Below are 22,368 nucleotides of genomic sequence, written 5' to 3'. Positions count from 1 at the left end.
TCTTCAAGAAAGGACACAAAACACATCTGTATTTTAATGTAAAAATGAGAATCTAACTTTTTATAAACCAAATGAAAAATTATTGAAATCCAGTCTTAGTGCTGGGAAGATGGCTCCGAGTTTAAGAGCTTTATTGCAGAGTACCTGTGTTGGCAGAAGTTTCTGTCCCGACCAGTCCCGTAGCCATTTGTCCCAAAGAAATACACATAGGTCTACGATATTAATTATAAACTGGTTGGCCTATTAGCTCAGGCTTCTTATTAACTAATTCTTACTTCTTATATTAACCCATTATTCTTGTCTGTGTTAGCCATGTGGCTTGGTACCTTTCATCAGTGAGGCATTCTCATCTTGCTTGCTCTATGTCTGGCTTCCTCTGTGTCGACTACAGGCTGAATCTTTCCTCTTCCCAGAATTCCTTTGTTCTCACTGGCCCACCTCTACTTTCTTCCTGGTTGCCCCACCAATACTTTCTGCCTGACTATTGGCCAATCAGAGTTTTATTAAAAATAATACAAGTGACAGAATAAAAGACTAATGTCTTTATAAGCAGAATTGGGCTTTGCTCCCAACACATACACTGGGGATGGGGCTCACAACCACTTGTAATTCCAGGTCCAGGTCATCTAATAACCTCTTTTGGCTTCTATGGGCACCTACATGCATGCGATGCACACACACACACACACACACACACACACACACACACACACATACACACACAGAGACCTATACACATGCACGTGTGCTCACCCACATACACACACACACACATACACACTTTATAAAACAAAATTAAACGAACAAAAAAAACAGCTGGGACCATCTTTTTTTTGTAATAAAGGCTATTTTATTTGTTTTAACAAAATACAATATGATAAAATAAAACCATCACATCAAAGTTGGATAAGGCAACCAAAGGAAGGAAAAGAGCCCTAAGATAAGTCTCAAGAATCAAGAGACCACTCATTCACACACTCAGGAGTCCCATAAAAATAGGAAACTGAAAGTTATACTATGTACACAGTAATCCTGATCAGACCCCTGTTGGCAACTGTGTGCTTGCTGCTTCCTTAACTGTGAGTTCATAGCTCAGTTGATTTAGAGGGCCTTGTTCTCCTGGTATCCTCCATCCTCTCTGGCTCTTCTACTCTCTCTACCTCCTCTTCTGTTGGATCCCCTGAGTTCTGGAGGAAGGGATTTGATGGAAATGTCCCATTTAGAGCTGTGTGATCCAAAGTCTCTCTCTCGGCACAATGTCTGGCAGTGTGTCTCTGTATTTGCTCCCTTCTGCTGCAGAGGAAGCGTCTGTGATGGTGCCTGAGTTCGGCACTGACCTATAATTATAGAATAATATCATTAGGAGTCATTTTTACTGCTTTTTGTTTTGTTTAGACCAGTAGTATTTGGTTTTGTTCTAGGTCTCTGGGCTATCTCGTCTCTGATTCTTGGTCACTCAAGCAGTATCGGATATAAGTTCTATCTTGTGGAGTAAGCCTTAAGTCAAATCAAACATTGCTTAGTTATTTCCACAAGCTTGTATTAGTATATTTCACGGTCAGGACAGAGTATAGAACACAATTTTGTGACTGGATTGGTGTTTATATTTCTTTTTTGATAGTCTGCAGAGTACCTTCCTATACCAAGGACAATAGAATACACAGCTAAAGATTCTATGTCGGCACCAGTTCACCCTCTCCATGTTCAGTGAGTTGGTGTTGTCTTCAGCAATGAAGCCTTGCTGCCAGTTTTCAAAGAGTAACCTATTGCCTTGGCAACAGTCTGGGTTGTTTGGGATTTTTTGGTACCTCTCTGGCAAACAACTCAATAAGGTGTAATCTAGTCCCGGTCCTAGAAGTTGTGTTTGGGGACCAGAGACAGGATTTCATCTCCCTCAATTATTTGGAGACTTCACTAAGATTAACTTCATATATTTTAGAAAGTTTCCACTGCACTAGGTTCCCATACCATCCTTCAAATGCCTACCAATTCTTGCTATCTCTCCTGGAATTCTTTCCTTCAGCCCTATGTTCCCTCCCCCTCCCCATCTGAGCCTCTCATTCTGAATGTCCACTCCACTCTGTCCCCAGTCTACCCATAAACTCTAGTCTGTTTCCCCCTCTGAGGGAGATCCATGTGTGGGAGCAACCATGTGTGACTTCAGAGCTGAACGTTAGGAAAACAGTAAAGCCACTGAGGATAAATTAGAAGACGGTTGATCAAAAATAAGATTGGTATTGAAAGAGAAAATACTTGCTGTTTTTCACCAGTGTATTTCATCACTGATAGAAGAGTATATTAGAGATCTCCCGAAGGTCTAGATGTAACTTGGATTTTCGGTCCATGTAGGTCTCATTTACATTATTACTGTCCTGCTTTGATTGGAAGACAATGGGGTTTTTCATTAGAGGATCTTGTATGACTTTAAATACAATTTTAATAAATATCTGAAATGCTTATTTTTCAATTTATTGTTTTTTATATTTAAAAGTTAATTTATCTGATCGAAAATGACCATTTCTACACATACCCCTCTATGACTTTTCAAAGACCCTGCTAATCTTTTCCCTGTAAGCTCTTGAGATATTTTTGGTTATAACTTAACCTCCTTATTTTTAATGCTTCATTTATTTAATGCATTTATGTCAGAAGGATTCTGTGGAAAAACACAGTGGAGAAAGCACAATCTTTGGTTGCCAGATGCTTATGATGTTGAAGAAAAAGTAAAGTTAACGATTTTGAGTTTTAGGTGAAAAAGTATAATTGCTGTAGCAGTGGTGTTGATTTTCTGGTAGTGGTGTGTCCATGGTTTTTTATGAGATGTACATACCTTTATACACCCAAGTAAAACACTACTATATGTGTTTTTCCTTCTTTCCCCAAAAGAAGTTTGATTGACATAATATGTGCATAAATAGCAATAAATTTTATCCTCAACGGTTCAATGAAACTTATTACCCTGATGATGGATGTATTTGTGCTTCATCCTTCCAGAAGGATTTTTCTCTTCTCTGTTTTCCTGTTGGCCTGGGCATCCATCTGACCACGGCTGACAAGGCTGTGCTCAGGGGGACGACTGCCACATTTGTGTAACGCCCGAGACCTGGCTTCTGAACAAGAGACTGCTTGCTCGGCAGCTCTGTTTAATTACCTAAAACCCTTCTCAACAGTTCGCTACTTTCTTTGTCTCTGCAAAACCATCTACAAGTTACCATGCTCAAAAGTGGCACGCATTTGGTAAAACTCCTCATTCCTTAGGTTTTCCCATATTACTAAATGCTAATTATGTTTTCTAGTTTGGGCCAGAAATTAAACACCCTCCTTTAGTATTTTATTTCATTTTAATGGCATTATCAATCATCTTGGCTCCCTCTTCTAAGTCTACTGAAAGACTTACCATTTCTTATGTCTGTCTAAGCCATCCTTTCTGATCCAAATAATCGCACCACTCTCTTAACTGCTTCTAATGCTTCCATGGTGCTTACTCAGGGAACTCTGCGCTGTCGAAAAGCACAATGCAAAACACGTCACTCTTGATCCAAACCCTCTACCAGCTAGAGCTGATGTCTCATCGTCTTTGGAAGAAATCCCAAAATCCTTTCTAAGCCTCTACTACTAGAGTTGTTAGGATCAGGGCCTGGGTCCTAGCAGAACAAAGAAGTCAATTTTAGTCAATTATTCTTAAAGGGCCATCTACATAATTCATTGTGAAAAAGGAGATCTATTTTTTCTATGTGGCTACGTTAGGAAGAGGAACAGAGAGTTCCTTTGATAACCCCCTGTCATGCCCGAATCATTTTTGTGGCCTTGACATAAGGTTTATCTTTAAATATAGACAAATAGATTTACCTAACTTAGCAGATTTGTTCAAGGTTCAAGGTACGGTCCTATGCATCACCATTGTCTCAGCAAGCTCTCCCCCTGCAAGGTGGTCTGTTTTCAGAATAGCATAATCGCTTTCCAGGGGACAAGTTCTCATTCTGCCAAGCACCAGGGCCTCATTCTTTTCTCTCCTAACATGGGACCCCTGGGGAAATTCCAACAGTCTGGGGGCAGGTACAGTTTTTCTGTAGAGTATCTCCATTTCTGCCATGATGGTCATGGTGGCTATGCTCCCTTGTTACCTTTTTGGTCAAATGACAGACCAGACACAGACACAGACACACACAGACACACACAGACACACAGACACACACACAGTGCTTTTCCTCAGTGTGATCTAGAAGTGCTGACCATATTTCTTAGAAATGCCAGGCATGTTTCTGCACCAAGGACCACGTTCCATCTATGCCCACAATGAGAGACGCTCTTGCTCCGGACAGAATCGCCACCAGCTCCCCACTTTTCTAAAATGAGGAGGGGGAAAGTGACAGAGAAGAAGAGAGGGGGGATTTTTTTCTATATATTATTCCATTTACTTACTTTTCCTTTGCATTCCTTGTCTCACACTTAGAGATGTGAGCATTACTAGGAATTTTATCCTGGTCGTGTCTTTTAAGTGTAAACAATCTGGAAATGTTTCACTGAATGTGGTCATGTGGGCTTTGGTCTAATGAGAAGGACATGGTGTTAATGAAACATGTGCAGAGGAGGCTTCAGTCTCACACAGAACTGTCTGAACCATCCAGAAATACTGAAATCCTTGCTAAAATTCTGGAATTTTCCTTTCTGCTCTCAGTAAGTGCAGTGGTTTGAATAAGAATGGCCCCCATAGGTCATATATTCGAATGCATGGTCACTAGGGCGATGCATTCTGTGAGAATGATTAGGAGGTGGGACCTTGCTGGAGGAAGTGTGACACTGGGGGTGGGTTTTGAGGTTTCCAAAACCCATGCCAGGCCCAGACTTTCTCTCTCTCTCCTCTCTCTCTTTCTCTCTCTCTCTCTCTCTCTCTCTCTCTCTCTCTCTGTCTTCAGATCAATCAGGACACAACTCTCAACTAATTCTCTGGCACTATGCCTGCCTGCATTCCGTCATGTTCCCTGCCGTGATGACAATGGACTAAACTTCTGAGACTGTAAACAAGCTCCCAGTGAGATGCTTTCTCTTAGCCTTGTTGCTGTGGTCATAGTGTCTCTTCTTAGCAACAGAACAGTGACTAAGACAGCGAGCTACGTGGTGTGTGGGTATCATTGGTATTAGAGAAAACTGAGGGATAGTTTATGATTGATCCTAAATCCTCATTAGTGCTGTAGGACACATGACTGTTGTATACATAGTCTTGGTGCCAACACTGATAAACCATGGAATTTGGAAAAACCAGGAGTCATCTTTAGTGCCTCCCAATCTCCATTGCTTCTGTCTGTGGTGTCACCTGCTGTTCCCTGCACCTGTCTGGTGTTTTATTTTCCCATGGTCTGTGATGCCGTAGGTATTAGCATACTCTTCGATTGAGCCCCTCGAACACAAACACACATACACAACAACTCCCTATGTGGTTAGACAGCTTTGTTTTTCTTTCTAAAAAGTCTTTTCTAGATGGGAAAGATGAATCCGAAGGTGAAGTTTCAGATACTCTGAAGCTGATTCTGTATTAGGTGTCACTCAAAGGAAACCACACCTACAGAAATTCATGTATCACATCTGGGTTAGTAGGGTTGCACCCAAGAACTAAGCACAAAGCCTTTGTGGGCAACTTTGGGCACATATTTAGTGGTAAGTGGTCATTGTCTTGTAAGTTCGAGTAAAGGACTCAATTACTACTTTCCTGGGAACACAGAGATTATGTTTGTCTTTCAGATAAGTGCAGGGAGATTTCTGACGGCCCCCTGCAGCTAACCTGATCATCTGCGGATGTTAGCACATTGTTATGACATGTTGGCTGCATTTTGTTTTTAGGTTCTTACTTAAGGAAGTCTGTTATATGGCTGACCTCATGTTTTGTGGTTAGTGGTTCACTGTCCTACCCTATCATCACCCTTACCCTTGGGAGAAAAGAGAGGCCGAGAAGGGAGTGGACTTAACTTATTTCTAATAAATATCACTTAAACATTTTAATGAGTCCATTAAAGTATCGATGTCAAGCAAAGGAGCTTAGCACACTATTAATTACGTCTGTGCTGAGACAGATGGTATTTAAGAGTTCAAAATAGTGTTTATTCATGTACTTTTGGAAACAAAGCAGTTTGGGTGGATTCTCATTTCTTTCTTTAGAAAAAGTTTTGTTTTTATTTTATATGTATGTGTGAGTGCCTACATGTATACATGTGAGCCACGTGCATGTGCCTGGTGTCTACAGAGCCCCAAAGAAGGAATCAGCTCTTCTGGAACTAGTTGTAGATGGTGGGTATGGGACGCCATGTGAGGGCTGGGAATCAAACCTGGGTCCTCTGCAAGAGCACCTAGTGATCTTATGTGCTGAACAGTCTTTCCAGCCCCAACATTTCTAGTTTTGTTTGAGAACGTGGAAATCGTGGTAACTGGTACTATCAGAAAGTGTATACCTCAACAGTCAAACCAGTTTGTTTCCTTCATAGGCTTTTTGGGGAAGAATCTATATTTGTGTGCAATGAAGTAGAAGCTAAATATCATTTTTCACATAACAAGGGGTACACTGAGTTCTTGTGTGTTTGTCAGTGTGGCTGTTTACACTGTGTCTGATGGCACAGGGGTGGATACACATTTTTAAGGACTTCAAGCATATATAGAGAACATCAGCATGAATAAAAATGAAGTGAGAATAGGACTTTGGCAATTTTTTCATATATGACCATGTGAACACATTTTTGGGTTTGTTTTATTTCTATTTATTTATTTTTTCGAGATAGGATTTCTCTGTGTAGTTTTGGAACCTGTCCTCAAACTCACTTCCTCCGCCTCCTGAATGCTGGGATTAAAGGCATGCCACCACTGCCTGGCTGTGAAAGCATTTTTAAAGACATTTCTCAAGGCTTGGGGGTGGGGCCTGGGCAAATCTAGGCTCTTGGCTTGCTAGCTTCATGCAAATAATGGTAAATCTTTCAAAAAAGCATCAACAATGTTAATTTTTTTCTCATGGCAGGAGGAGGAAGGAGACTTTGGGTATCTTGTGCTCTGAAGGTCTTCATGAGGAGCCCATATCTTTCATATCTTCATGTGGAAGATGTAAAACAATCACTCACTTGAAATTTTTGAAACCATGGCTGTAACTTAGAGGCCAGCACCATTTTACTTCTTCCAAGAAAGCTTGGTACTCTTCTTCCAATGAATGCTTGATACTCCTCTTCCAAGGAAGCTTGGTACTCCTCTTCCAGGGATGCTTGGTACTCTGCTTCCAATGAATGCTTGTTACTCTGCTTCCAAGGAAACTTGTTACTCTTCTTCCAAGGAAACTTGGTACTCCTCTTCCAAGGAAGCTTGGTGCTCTTCTTTCAAGGGATGCTTGGTACTCCTTTCCAAGGGATGCTCAGTAGCCTTACTCTTTTTCTTTCTCTCAACTTGATTTCTATCCTTGACCCTGGGTCTCTCACTACTTTGGTAGGGAAAAGTAAGCAAGAATGTACAGAAGAGATTCTTCCTCAAACCCAGAGGAAAGAAACTTCTTTTTCTAGAGGGATTTTTTCAGGAAAAAGAATCCCAACCTACACAGGAATGAACTCCAGGTCCATCTTATATCCAATATAGAAAGAGGAAAACAACTCAAAAGCTGCTACTGTCTAAGCAGGTGTGCCTAGATTGGTTTCTCAAGATCATGCTGTGTGGGGCATGATTCTTGGTCTATCCACTTCAGCTTTCTTCATAACACACCACCACTGATCGTTCACATTTTTCTGGTCATCGCTGTACTACAGGATGAATGAGAGTGTGGGTCTTTTTTGCCATGATTACTGGAGCTTCGAACAGGGACGGCCCTTTAGCCACGTACAGTAATTAAATGGCAATGCCCCATGCTCTCCTAGGCCTCTGCGTGTGCAGGTGAGAGGAGACTTCACTATCCAGAGACAGCTTTCCTCTTGCTCGGGTTGGTGGCCCCTGGATGACGGAAAACAGGCTGGATCAGAGGAGGCTGAGTGCTTAGCAAGACCAGGTTCACAGCATCTAGCCTATCAAGTCCAATTCTAGAATTATGTTCTTTGAAGCTGATGTATTTTATGTGCTTCACCGGTTAATACCCCCTTTAGTTTTCCCTGTCGCCTCCCTTCCATGACTATAAAACTTTGCATTTCAAAATAAGTCCAGCTATTCTTACTGTGCTCCCCAGAGACATGGGAGGATGAAGGCAGAGAAAAGTAGGTTAAGGTCATTTATCCTTACTTTTGATCAAAGTAATTCTTCTTTTATATATTTTATATATTGTCTGTCTCCTGAATAATAATAAGAATGTGAATGTCATTAATATTTAGCATCATCATTTGGCTAAGAAAAATCCCAGATACTGCTATGTGATTTTGAACATCTGAGTGTCCTAATAGATACTTCAATTTTAAGTGTGCAACTGACAGCCTTTGGCCTGTGTGCACTAGACTACAATTAATCATGTAATATTACCTTACAAATAAAAGATAATAGTATACCTTTGCTTAGCTTTTATACTCTCTCCTAGAATTTAAAAATAAGTAAAGACTGTAGAATAATAATAGAATGTAATATAGAAGCTTTAAACTGGGTATATTAATAATATAATGTAGAATGTAATATGAAAGCTTTAAACTAGGTGTATTGCTTTCTGTTGCCATGAACTTGGAAAGGAAGAGTTTATGTGGCTTATGGATCTGGTTGTAGCTCATTATCACAAAAAGCAGGAACTCAAGAGAATCAGAGAATCGGAAGCAGGGACCATGAAAGAAAGCTGCTTAGTGGATTGTTCTAGCATCTGCTCAGCTTGCATTTCTTATATATATGTGGGACATCCTACCTAGGGACGGGACCGCCCACAGCAGGCTGGGGCCTACTACGGCAATCATTAATGAAGAAAATGCCTACAGGCATGCTCATAGGCCAATGTTGTCAAGGCAGTCCCCCTACAGAACCCGCTCATGGAGCTCTGGGCTGTGTCAATCTGAGGGCTGAAGCTAACTAGAAACTAGAGGAACAGACTTTGTGTTACTTTTGTTCATCATGGCAGCTTTTAGTTAGGAGAAAGTCCTGATCCTGAACCATTCAAGTTGGTTGCCCAACTGAAGTCTGCCTCTCATTAAAATAGCAAAATAGCGCAGGCAAGGTAATGTATAAAGAAAAGAACCTCTGAGCCCGACAGTGGTGGCTCACGCCTTTAATCCCAGCACTTGGGAGACAGAGGCAGGTGGATCTCTGTGAGTTTGAGACCAGCCTGGTCTACAAGAGGTAGTTCCAGACAGGCTCCAAAGCTACAGGAAAATCCTGTCTTGAAAAGCCAAAAAGAAAAAAAAAAAGAAAAAAACCTTCTTTAGAGGAAAGGTTTTGGAGTCTGAAAATACAAAATTGTGTAATTAATTTCCTTTATTTAGATTCTGATGTAGGACTCATGGTGGATAGTATTATAAGAGAGAGAGCACACACGATGAGACAAGAAGCCAAGGAGAGTGGGGAATAGCTAGTCTTGCTCTTTGGGGGTAACTGTGGCTCCATTCAGACTGTAATATTTCCTTTCAAGGAACCTTGAGAGGCCTCCCATCAGGAACTCCACTAAGGACAGGATTCCGTTATACAAATCTGTGAGGGATACCTTCAAACCACACGAAAGGGTAGCAAGGTCACTGCAATTTTGATTGAACATTCCCCTTTGCGACTTATGCTAGAGACTGTATAAATACTATTTCCTAACTGATCCTAAGTAAGTTAAGTTGATGCACTTTCTCAATTTGTCAATTCAGGTATTTAAACAACACAACTTTCTTTCATTGGTCAACAGCCCTGCTTTGTTTGTGTCATGGAAATGCTGATATCCAAACTGTTTAACAGTGTGGGTTGATTCTACTATTTCTAGAATTTTAAATATTTGACTTTAGAAATCATGATCGAAAAACCCATGTTTTTTGCATCTTATTATATGTCAGTGTGAATAATTGAAATTCAGAGTGTTAGCATGGTGGTGGTGGCACATGCCTTTAGTCCCAGCACTCGGGAGGCAGAGGCAGGCGGATCCCAGAGCTAGGTCTAGGACAGGCACCGAAGCTACAAAGAGTCTTGGGCTATGTGAGCATCATCAAGAGGACATTTTCCTGGTCCTCCTGTTCAAGGCGATAAGAAACAGGAATGAGCTCTCCGGAGACAGAACTGGGGACAAGAAGTGAACTGAGTCAGTCTTGGGTTGAGGAATCTTTTGAAGACAGGTTACAAGAGAAAAACCTGGGGGCCAAATTGCTTTGAACATAGAGGAGAGAACGCTGGAGTTGGACAAAGCAGAGAGGGTATAAGATGAGTCGGCACAAGGGGTCAAAGTTCATGAAACTGGCTATGGAGGGGGTCAAGGAGAGTGAATTTGGGGAGCTGGAGAGGGGAGTTAAAGGAAAGTGGGTGTGGAGAAGAGGAGGAGAGGCACAGAGGAAGGCAGACAGCCAGGAGCCTTCCCAGACGTACTTATCACCACCACCCATGTGTGTCTGGTCAGACCAGAACCTCTGACAAATGTGTATAATCAAATATGGTTTTGCATCTGCTTCTGGGATGTGCTTGTCCTCGTTTACTCTCTCTTCCTCTAGTCCACAATCTCTCCTCCTCCTCTTCTTCTCCCGCTCTGTCTCTTTTTCTTGTTTTCGGAGACCGCAAAAACACAATTACTCTGATTCACACCATTACAGCCGCAGACTCATTACAGCCGAAAGAATGGCACCACTGATTAAGCAAAATATACGAGTCGGTGGCACAAATAAATGATCCATAATTGGTTCATTTTTGTAACAGAGATAAAAAAGCGGAGCAGCGAGGAGGACAGTTCGTAGAAAAATGCCCAGTAGAATGAACAAATATACTTCCTTCAGGCTGGCACAGGATGGCGGCTCCTTGTATGGTTCTTGCCTGGAAGTAATGCTGGAAGTCAGGTGTGCTGTTATCTTCAGGTCTAAAATCAGGGAACAGAGGCTCAGAGAGGTGGAGAGCTTTCTCCAAGGTCAGTCACCTCAGTAGAGTCCGAAGTCAAGGGAGGTGTCTCTGACTCAAAGCACTCCGACTCCTTCTGCCTCAGGAAACTCTGGACCTTGGATAGCTTTGGTGGCTTCCGGCTCTCTCGTGCTTCCTCGTGTCCTTCTGGATGTTGACTCAGCTGTCAGGGTGGCCTTACAGATCTACTCTAGGGGATTCTGTCTGTCATTTTTTTCTCAACGCATTTTCTTCATGGCTTTAGTAGCACAAACGCAATAACAGAAACAAACAGACTACTTTTGGATTAATACTAAGACCCAGCCTAATTATTTAAATGCTCTCAAATGTATGGTCTGCCGCGTCTCACTGCAGCTGGATTTAATCCATGTTGAGGAAAGAATTCTTGGGCACTACCCTTCTCCGTATGACTCTGGATGCCCGCTTTCAGCAGGAGGTCTTTTCAGAGACTTTGAGGGGACAAGGAAACAGCATTCAAGTGCCCAAGTTGAGCTGGCAAGGGCAGACGTTGTAACCTGCTAGGAGTCTGCCAAGCATTGTTGAGGTTTCTGTGTCTCATCCAACAGGCTGTTTACTCACGAGGTCCAAATCTTTCCGGTCTCAGGAAAGACAAGTGATCCTTGGCTGAAGTCAACAGCCCCCCTCCCCCAAGAACTTATTCAGAATATCATTCTGAAAGCTTATCATAAGCAAAAAGCTAAACATGGAGACAACATTATATGTGGATGATAAGGCTATTCAAACTCATCCTGGACCCACATTTTATCTGGTTCACCCTTTGAGCAACACTGTTAGGAAATGGGTACCTGCTAGGTAAGTCTCTCAAGGGCCAGGCTGACTTGCTCTCCTTGTTTCTTATGGGATGGTTTGATTCCTCTTGGACATATATGCTTGAGGTCCATTTATTTAGTCAACAAACATTGCTGAGCACCTACTATGTGCTAGGCTCCATGCAGAAACCGAGAACATAGTTCTTAGTGGAAGCAAACATACATATTTTTTAATAGTAAGAATCTTGCAGTCTAATAAAGGGAAAACAGAAAGAAAGAAAAATAGAAATGTGTAGCTTCTAATGGTAAGTGATTTGACGAAAATGGGAGCAAAGCTTTGAGAGATTGTAACATGGATTAAATCTAGTCTGCAGAGCTGGGCTAGCTGTATTCGGGAAACAATGTCTTGGCTGAGATTTGAAAAGCGCAAACCTCTTCCTGGTCCTTAGGGATTGATGATGGATTAAAACTGGGCTTCACCAAATCGCTGGGAGTGCTCAGATACTAGCAAAATCATTCTGTGAAATTCTTGCCATTCTGGCTGAAGACAACGGTGCATTCTGGCTAAGCAGAGAAAAGCCCATACTCGCGCAGGTACATCTACATTTGTGTGGAACCCATAGCCCTTCTCTAGATCACCCTCACCACCTGCTGTGCCCTGACGCAAGCGGCACCGGTGTCATCTATGGTTTACGGTGTTAGCTCTTCTCATGCTTCAACCTTAAACACCAGGCCGTTTCCCTCTCTCTCTTTCCTCCTTTCCCACATGGTCTCTCCTCTCCCGATGCTACTCCAGCTCTCCCCGAGTCATTAGTCCCAGTCCTCTCTGCTCTGTTGCCGCCTCATACACATAGCTTGCAAGTTCTATCAGAACAGAGAATCCTGAGGTCAACTGTGTCCACTAGAAACAGAGATGAGAAATTTTGGAGTCCGGCACTTCCTCGGTTACTGTTAGAAGGACCCTGGAGGGCACCATCTAATGGCGATCCTGCCACCCCCCATAGTACACACTCAGTCTGGGAGGAGCTGAATCTCTTTTAAGATGAGTGTTGCCCCAATCTATTCTTTTTGGATTATCTTTACCTGGGAAATATGTGCTCCGAGAGCTTTTAATAAAAGGACCGCAGCTCCCTCCCTTTATTATGTTTCAACCCAGCTTTGAGAGGCCCAACAGGTAAGCTGAAAGTGAATTTAATAGGAAACCGAGATTTTGTTTCCCTGGCAACGTTAATTCAGTCTTCTCAGAAATGGAAATGACACTGGAAGCCTTTGTTTCTGCATTCCCAGCTTTGCAGGGCAATGTGACATGTGGAGGACTCTGGAAAAGGTGCTGACCGCTAGAACTTGCTTTAGAGTCGTTCCTGGTGAAGACCCCATAATCCCATGGACATTGTGCTCTAGTTGATATTTGCCTTCTTGCAGAAACCATGGGAGCAGATAAATCCTCAGCGTTGCAGCATAGTACACCAACTACACGTGTCTACAGGGTGAGTCAAACATGCAGAGCTGGATGAGGAGTTTGTTGATTGAGTATAATCAAGGCTGAAAGGATCATCTGTTTTCAAGGCCAGGGGTCCAGTACCCCTGGTATTCAGGGATGGGGCAGGCATCGATGGATAGGAACAGTAATCAAGCCACTCATGCGGATACATGTTCTCACCTCGCACACCTGAGTTGGGCATTTCATCCATACTAGGGTGGTTTTCAGTAGTTTCCCTTGAAGATGCGATAACCCATTTGAATAATTCATCCTCAAGAAATTTGAGTAAAATGTAGTCTGTTCTATATGTACAGACTCACGGAGGCCTTTCTTCTGGGCACCTTTATAATGTGGTGTTAAGGATGTGGACATCCCGTGAGAGGGCGTCAGGATTTAAATCTTGGCTCTGTCGTTGACTCGTTTGGAGTCCGGAGATGGCTTTTGCTTTGCTCTGCTCCGGCAGTTTCATCCGTACTGTGATTGGTCTCCAGTGAACATCGGGGCTGTGGAAATGTGAAGCAAGATCTAGAGCCTTGGGGTTGTGCTTAGTTTGGGTTAGACATTCGGTTGCCGTGTCTTCCATCTATATGCTACAGGAAGAAAAGGGACTATTTTTGGACTTTTTTTGGGTAATTGGGCAATATTTTATAAGTACAGAAAGCTATAAAAAATTTCCCCAACTAACCGTATTAAAATTTGGTGCCCCTAGTTTGTAGTGACTTGTTTTACATTGTGATGGGATAGGAGCTGGTGGTTCTGAAGATGTAGGACCACGGGGACTTGGAATAGAAAAAGGAAGAGGAGGAACTGAGAAATCCAGCAGTTTCCGGTTGTGTTCCCCACACCCACTTCCTCTTATTGAACAGGTTTTGTTCATTCCCAGTAACTGGAGACCCTGCTTGGGTCTGTGAACCGCTTTCATGCTGGACGCTTCTGAGCCAGATCTGAAACCTGAGTCCTCAGTGTGAAGTTACTCAGGGTGATTATACTGCCCTGGACCTTGTGAAAGGAAAGCAAGATCACCACCACAGCCCTGGCAACAGTGTGGGCTCAGGGATCTGTGTGGGTGTGGAGAAGTGAATGGTATTTTCCTTTTCAGTCTTGAGGCTATCGAGGGTGTGTGTGGGGGTGGGGAGAAATGCCTTGTTTTCTAATCTGTCTTTCTTAAACTTTTGTCATGCAAATTTAGAAAAATTCGAGGACCTTGTTTTCTCTGGAGATCATACCACTCACATCCAGCATCAACTACGAGAATTAATATTACCTCTTTGTTTACAACCGAGGATCAATTTTACTTAATTGAAGCCATAATGGTTGGGCATTCTTTCCCCTCCTTTTCATCCATATACCTTTGTTATTAAGAGCTATTAGTACACAAAAGGTTTTCTGACCCAATGTTGCATATTCTTGTAGAAAGTCTGCCTAAAAACAGATGTTTGAAAAAAAAGATGTACTCAGTTATTTGTGAGGTGGCTTGCAGCATCTCCCAGCATCTCCTCTGTTGAAATGGCTGCTCTTCCCTTTATCCTTGAGCAAGACCAGTCTTCCAGCATCCCTTCAGGTCTCTGGCCCTCAGCTAAGGTTTATCATCTCATCGTGGCACGTTCCCTCCCCATTGCCTTCACCTAAACCGGGGGCTTTGCAAGCTCTCGCTCCCTCCTTCAGACAAAAATACCATCCTGTATAACATACGCTCCTGTACAGCCTCAGTTTCCCGTTCAGTCTTCTGTTCTCTGGACTCCATTTAGCCATTATTTGTGTCTCACATTGAGCACGTGCACATGCCATCCTGTAGTATAAAATGTATTTGCATCACATGTGGTATTGGTTTCCCTAAACGTCACGACTCGTTCAAGATGATACCTTAGCAAGTTTTACTCATTTTGGCTGTTTCAGTGCCTAGAATGTTTATACAGAGAGAATTAAGGACAGCCTGCTGTGTTCACGACAGGATAAGCAGTGGCAGGGCCTCTTTACTCTCCCGCCATGCACTGAGCACCATTCTAGAGGGAGCCTCCCCTACATATCTCTCTTCTCTTCCTGGAGCCACCAACGTTCTCTACTCTCTCTTCTCTCCTGATCGTTAATGGAGGTTTCTGATTTAGAACCAAATTAAAGGAGATTCCAAATTTCAGAGGCAAAAGACAAAGAGACGAAGAAGCCTGTGCTGTCTTGGTTTGTCAATTTGTCATACTCTAGAGATTTCTTCTAGAGGGAACCTCAGTTACGCTTTTATCAGACTGGTCTGTGGTTGTGCTTGCGGGGGTATTTTATTGATTAATAATTGATGTGGTGGTATCACTCATGGGCAGATGGTTCTGAGTTGTATAAGAAAGCAAGCAGAGCAAGCCAGTAAGCAAATTTCTTTTCTGGTCTCTGCTTCAGTTCCTGCCTTGAGGTCCTGTCTTGAGTTCTTGTTTTGTTTTTTCTCAATGATGGACTGTAAACTTTAAACCAAATAAGCGGTTTATCACAAATTTGCTTATCTCAGCAACAGCAAAGCAACTAGGACATGGTCATTGGCTAAGGCAATCATTTCTCACAAACTAACAAACTAAGGAGTGGGGGGAGTTCTTCCACTATCTTCTCTCTCACGTTCAGTAGAGTCTACAGCAGTGATTCTCAAAGTTTCTAATGCTGTGACTCTTTAATCCAATTCTGCAGGCTGTGGTGACCCTTCCAACCATAAACTTATTTTTGTTGCTACTTCATAACTGTAATTTTGCTACTGGTATGAACCATAATGTAACTACCGGTTTTTTTTTTCCCAATGATCTTAGGTGACCACTGTGAGAGGTTGAGAATGCTGGTCTAGTAGGATGTAAGGATTTCGGTCGAAGGCAAGATCAGAGAGCAATTCCAGTGCCAGTGTGGTCCAGTGCCAGTGTGGTCCAGTGCCAGTGTGGTCCACTATCATATGTTATTTCAACTCATTTGAATCTTTGCTGTTTTCATATTTTGTGGGACATTCTTGCCAATAACTTTTCATAGTCTCTCCTACTACACTTCAGTAGTGTCACAGAGTCTTGATCAAGCTTCTTTGTATGAACGATCACAGTTGAGAAATCCAAATATTGCGAGCATTTTCATGGTCAGTAAAAGCTTGAGATTAAGCTCTACTCTATTAAGAAGATAACAATAGTATTTGATTGGCCCTAAATGAAGCCAATAGATCAGATCTCTTGCTGTGTGCTTTTTCCTGTCGTATCTGTATGAAATGACTCTCCTATAGACCTATAATTTCTGGGTTTGTAGAAATAAATGATGGCGAGTCTGATGAGATGATTCGGGGGTGATTCAAGACTGATGGCCAGAGTTTGATTCCTGGAACCACACTGTGAAGGAGAGGACTGACTCCTATTAAGTTGTCTCTGTGAACCAATTTTTGTACACTGTAAATACGCATTGTTCTCATTTTAATAGGGAGCTGATTGGCCGATCACTGGGCAGGAAGAGATTGGGCGAAACAGCCTGACACAGAGAGAAGGCTGCGAAGAGGAATGGCGGAGTCTGGAGTCGCGAGCAGATGCAGCGAGAAGCAAGATGGGCATGCCATACTGGGAAGAGGTACCAAGTCAGGTGGTAAAGTATAGATAAGAAATATGGGTTAACTTAAGTGTCAGAGTTAACTAATAACAAGCTTGAGCTATTGGTCGAGCATTTATAATTAATATTAAGACTCTGAGTGGTTGTTTGGAAAGCAGCTGCAGAGAAAAATCCACTTACAATTTTTTCCGCTGACTCCTGCATGTGTACTGTGACACACACACACACAAACACACAAATCAAATAAATGGAAAAGGCACATAAAATAATCAACTGACATATATTTTTAATTCTCTTATTATCCTGAAATTTAGGAACCCTATAAGATGCGACAGAGGTACAAGGAAAGACGTACATAGTCTTTCTTTTTTCACTTTTTTTTATTCTCCTCCCTAAGCTAATGGAGTTCCATTATTGGGTCTAAAAGGCAAAGTCCTTGGTGGGCTTATTGTGCTCTTTACACATTGGATGCTGTATGAAGAGCATAGCATGAGAGCTCAAGGACCTGGCTGCACGGAATAACTTCTTCCTGCCGTCTGTGCCGACTAGGGAAGAGTAGCAGTAGCTCACATCGGTTGACACTGTGATGTTAATTGTAATCATCAGCTTGACTGAATTTGAAATCATCACGGAAAGACACTTCTGGGTGTGTCTATAAAGGCGCTTTTAGAAAGCTTCACTGAGAAGGGTAGACCACCCTCAATATGAGTGGCACCATCATGGGCAAGGCTCCCTTCCTGAATAACAGGAAGAAAATGACCAGGGAATCAGCATTCAGTTCTCTGCTTCCAGACTCCAGACGCAATGTGGCCAGCTGCCTCACAGTTCTGCTGCCTTTACTTCCCTGTCATGACGGATAGTAGCCTCAAACTCTGAGACCACACACTTCCCAATTACTTTCTTTTAAAAAATACTTTGATGGCTTTTAAATTTTGTTTATATATGTGTATGGGTAGGTATATGCATGTAAGTGCAGTGCGTATATGTTTCCAGAAGAGGGCATCAGATCTCCTGGAGCTGGAGTTAATGGTAGTTGTGGATTGGCTGACATAGGTTTTGAGAATCAAACTCAATCTTCTAGAAGCGCATTTCACACTCTTCGCTGCAGAGCCATCTCTCCAGTCCCAGTCCATTCTTAAATTGCTTCTGTCTGGTATTTTGTCACAGCAAAGAGAAAACTAACCAATCATCTGCTGTTCTCCGTGATTTGAAGACAGTCTCTTGTTTAAGCTGGGAACAGTCAGATCTCTTATTCATTCCCCTTTGACAAGGAGGCAGAGTCTTTTGTTGGCTGAGGCATTTGTCCACACTGCTGTATCTAGTGGGTGTCAACCCTGAGTCTCAAATCCAGGTCTGACAGCTCTGGCAGCCTGGCTTTTCACCAAGACTCTCTTCTGGACCTGGTTCGGGATGATATGACCTCCCTCCCTCCAGGGTTTCTGAGTGACCATTGGTGAGGGGCGGGGCTGGAGTGAGGGGCATAGCTGGGTGGGGCATCTATGACTCATCAGATGACCTCTAAAAGGTCCATATTTACATAAAAGGTAAAATAAGGGACAATGCAAATAATAATTTGTATGGAAAGTTTTATCATAGTTTTCCTTGATGGAACAAACCTCCAGCAGCATGTAATGTGAATTGGACAAGCTCCATGTCATACAGCTCTCCCAAGCATACAGCAAAGTATGTTTTACAATTGACATAAGACATAGTTTCTTGGTGTTTGAACCTTGGATTCATCTTGAAATTGTTAGTATATGTATTAAATGTTTTGATTTTCTGTGAAAATTCAGCTAAATAATTTTAGCATAATTTTAGATTTTTTTCCTATAGTTTCCATAGTTTGGAGTTTTGAAAGCATTTATCTGGATTTTATAACTGCAAATACTTTAAATTACTCTTTTTAGGGCTGGAGAGATGGCTCAGTGGTTAAGAGCATTGCCTGCTCTTCCAAATGTCCTGAGTTCAATTCCCAGCAACCACATGGTAGCTCACAACCATCTGAACTGATATCTGATGCCCTCTTCTGGCCTGCAGACAGACACACAGACAAAATATTGTATACATAATAAATAAATAAATAAATAAATATTTTTAAAAAATTACTCTTTTTAAAAACCAGAAAGTGCATTGTGATCCCTTTAATGATGAGACATGAAGCGTTACCTAACTAGGATGTTGATATTCTCTGTGTATCTCTATGTAACTTGTTGATCTTTTCTGTGTATCTTTATGTAACTCTATGATTCCGTTGCCTGGATTTCATCTCTGTAACCAAGCCACCTCAATTGTTCTAATTTTGTTTTAAAATAAAATTGTGGAGTCCAGCAGTCCATGCACTTAACCCGTCTCTTGTATTCTCATTATTACGTCCTCACAGCATCTTGAGAATGGGATTTGATGAACCGAAACTCTGAGTTAGAGTGTAGCACGGTGGTACAGTGTGTGCTTGTAGTGCTGGGATTGACCCCTAGCACTATAAATTAAAGAAGAAAAAAAAGAAGGAAGGGAGGGAGGGAGAGATGATGAACTGAGAGAAGGAGGGGTGGGGAAGGAGAGACGATAGACTGAGAGAAGGAGGAGAGGAGGGGAGGGAGGGAGAACCAAAGACTCTGAAGCTCAGAGGCTCACAGGGTTCTGGTGACCAGCACAAGTGAAGACAATTATGATTCTGACTCAGGTTTGAAACCTGAGTTGTCCTTTCTTTCATGGGTGCTCAGTTTCTCATTTTTTGGGACATGTCTCTTATTTCTTGTTAAACATTCCAGTGAACTACTTAGGATAGCTTTCAAAAATAGTTTCACGAATGCAAATGGGCCTTCTCTTTTCAAGTTGCTGATATTTCCAGCCTTTGCCTTCAGCCTGCCGCTGGGCCTCCCCTGCACAGTCTTTGAGTTTGGCAGCTGGGAGCATACTGGTTTGCTTGTGATAGCCGGAGAATTTGGAAGTGGAAGGTTTGCTAATCGGTCAGGTCTTCAGTTCCTCTGACTCCCACAATTATCTCTCTGAGTAATTGCTTTGTACTTTTTGATAGAGGGAGACAAAAACCAAATTGAAATAAGCTATTTGCGTAAATGGTGGTTTTTTTTTAGAAGTTTATTTTTTAACATTTTTTAAAAAATGAACACTTCTAAAAAAGACCATCTCAAACTATAGCCTATGTTTAATCAAACAGAAAAGTTATCCAACAAGATCGTAGTTCTTAAAAAACCATGCCAAAACTTTCCCCATCTTTCTGCTTTCAGAGTCCTGTGGGATACAAAGGGCATTGACAACTGCCCTCACTTAGGGTGGAGCTGAGATCAGAAGGGGAAGGTCAGGTCCTTCCAGGTTGTCTATGGGTCCACAGCTTGACCCCAGGGCTTTCTTTCAATACAGAAACAATTTGATACCTTGACAAGCAATGCAGAAACAAGCCAGCAAGCAAACAGACAAACCCAACAGCAGAACCAACAAAATTGTCTAGTAGTGAGAGTTGCTGAGTAGCTATTCTTTTTCATATAAACTTGATTTCAATGCAGCTTTTAGGAGATAACTTGTCTAATCAATGATGCACATTAGCAAAGCCAAATTTATGCATTTGAGTCTCACATAGGTGACCTAATTTCATCTTTTTTTGGTATTGGTTGATTCAGTTCCCAAATCTCACACATCTAGGTTCTCTGGTTTAGCTAGCCAGTTGTGACTCTGGGATTCTTTCCCTGTTCGTGTCTCTGGCTGTTTCCAGGGAAACACAGCTTGTGTGACTGTCAGTGGCGCGTGTCTCTCCGAGAATACAGAGCACACACCTTCAGACACAAACCTAGGGCTACTCCAACCTACACGAATATTGGCATACTAGAAGAAACATAGTAAGTGTGTAATGATCCGTGCCTGCAATCTTGTCCATAATTGCACACATACTCTTGCCATGACAAGGATTGCACAGGCTGAGGAAATTCTCCTGGAACTCTACCCCTAGGTTGGGGTGTTGTGGGAAGACCCTAAGTTTCAAGGTCAAGGCAGTATGACTGTGAAATGCCTGGGTTTGAATTCTGGCTCCGACTCGTTGTTAACGGGCACAGCTCGGGCAAGCCTCTGAACTTTGTAAGGACCCATGCTCTTTACCTAGAAGACAGGGATAATCAATCAGCCTCTGCTCTATATGAATGTTTTAAGGACAAAGAAGATAATCTATCTAAAAGCACCCAACAAAATACTGTGTAAATAATATACAAATAAACATTAATGATGATTAATATGTTAATTTCCATCTTGTGGAAAAGAAAATGAAGATGTAATAGATGAAGTAATTTATAAAGTCATCTTTTAGTATTGCTTCTGGAATGATAATTTATTAAAATAGATTCTACATAAAGGTTAACTTTCTACTGTGGAGAGGCAGTTTGAGACAATTGGTTAAATGAGAATATTTAATGTATGAGGAATAAATGGCAAAGTCAGATCTGTTAAATTTTCAGTATTATTTTAAATTCTTTGGCAAGAGCTACCGTATCAACCCACCTCCATGGCTTTCTCCTGCAAGGAAGAAATCTGAGTCCTTGGTTTGGAACAGCTCAGTGACCAACTAGAGGCTCAAGCTCATTCGGTCACCATGTGTTTCATCAAAGGCCTCTCACAGAAGAAACCATGTAGGAATTCTTAATTCCCCAGTTCTCATGAAGGCTAAGTGCATATTAACACCTCTTAATCCATACAATGCTTTCAAAATAACATTAAAAACAATTATTTTTTGCAGGTGAACTGTGGGAGTTAAAAGTGTTCTTTAGTTCATTCAACATGGTCTTGGGGAATCATGAGATTGGTTGTGATCGGCCTGGCTCCCCCATCCTGGACCCATGTTGTTGATCAACGGCTGGACTGACGGCCCTGGAATGAGTTGGCCTGCTCAGAAGCCATCTCGATGGCACTTCTGCTGTGCAGAGTCTTCATGGCCGCACCGTACACAAGCACTCGCAGTCTGAACAGCTGGCATTCATCCCAGCGAGCAGCTTGTTGGTTTTGTTTTTTTTCTGAAATGAACGCCTTTTCTTAAGAAACTACAATCATTTTTTGGAGGTATCTATCTTATTAGAAAAAAATTTATTTCCAAAGAAAGTTTTGCAAAGCAATCACTGAATCAAATGGCATCGTTCTCCATAACCCTTAATTGAAACAACTTTCCCTGGCTCAGCCAGTTGGGATGGAGGTTTTCAGAAAGTCTATGAATTTGAGAGGCGGTTCCATTTCACCCAACTCGATGGGAAGGGAGTTTATGCCCACTGATCGAACTTCCTGTTTTAGAAATGGGGAAACTAAGGCCTGGGGCATGTCATCCAACATTTATTGAGCAGGATTATGTATATACGTACACACACACACACACACACACACACACACACACACACCTTCACAAATATCCGTCTGTCTCTCTGTGTGCATATTCTCATATCCTCAAATCAAGTCTAAAAGAAAGGCACTAGTGATATTCATGTTCATAGACAGAGAAATAAAGAGCTATTAAACAACACATCCTGATTTGAGATAGTGACAGAGCGAGACTTTGAGTATCTTTCTGAGTCTGCTCTGTGACTTCCT

General features: G+C 42.0%; 1 long non-coding RNA gene across 1 annotated transcript in view; it reads left to right on the top strand.

The window, feature by feature from the left end:
* The window catches only part of LOC125391903 (uncharacterized), a 54,000-nt gene extending 34,865 nt beyond the window's left edge, over positions 1–19,135 (top strand). Inside the window, exons 3-4 of the long non-coding RNA XR_015001348.2 lie at positions 16,669–16,812; positions 18,699–19,135. This is a non-coding gene — a long non-coding RNA (uncharacterized LOC125391903). The remainder of the gene's footprint in view (positions 1–16,668; positions 16,813–18,698) is intronic.
* The last annotated feature ends 3,233 nt before the right edge of the window (positions 19,136–22,368 follow it).

Source organism: Myodes glareolus, chromosome 5 (genome assembly GCF_982192425.1).
Source record: "Myodes glareolus chromosome 5, mMyoGla1.1, whole genome shotgun sequence".
NCBI lineage: Eukaryota > Metazoa > Chordata > Mammalia > Rodentia > Cricetidae > Myodes > Myodes glareolus.
Note: the sequence above shows the minus strand (reverse complement) of the source record. Positions and strands in the feature narration are given on the sequence as shown.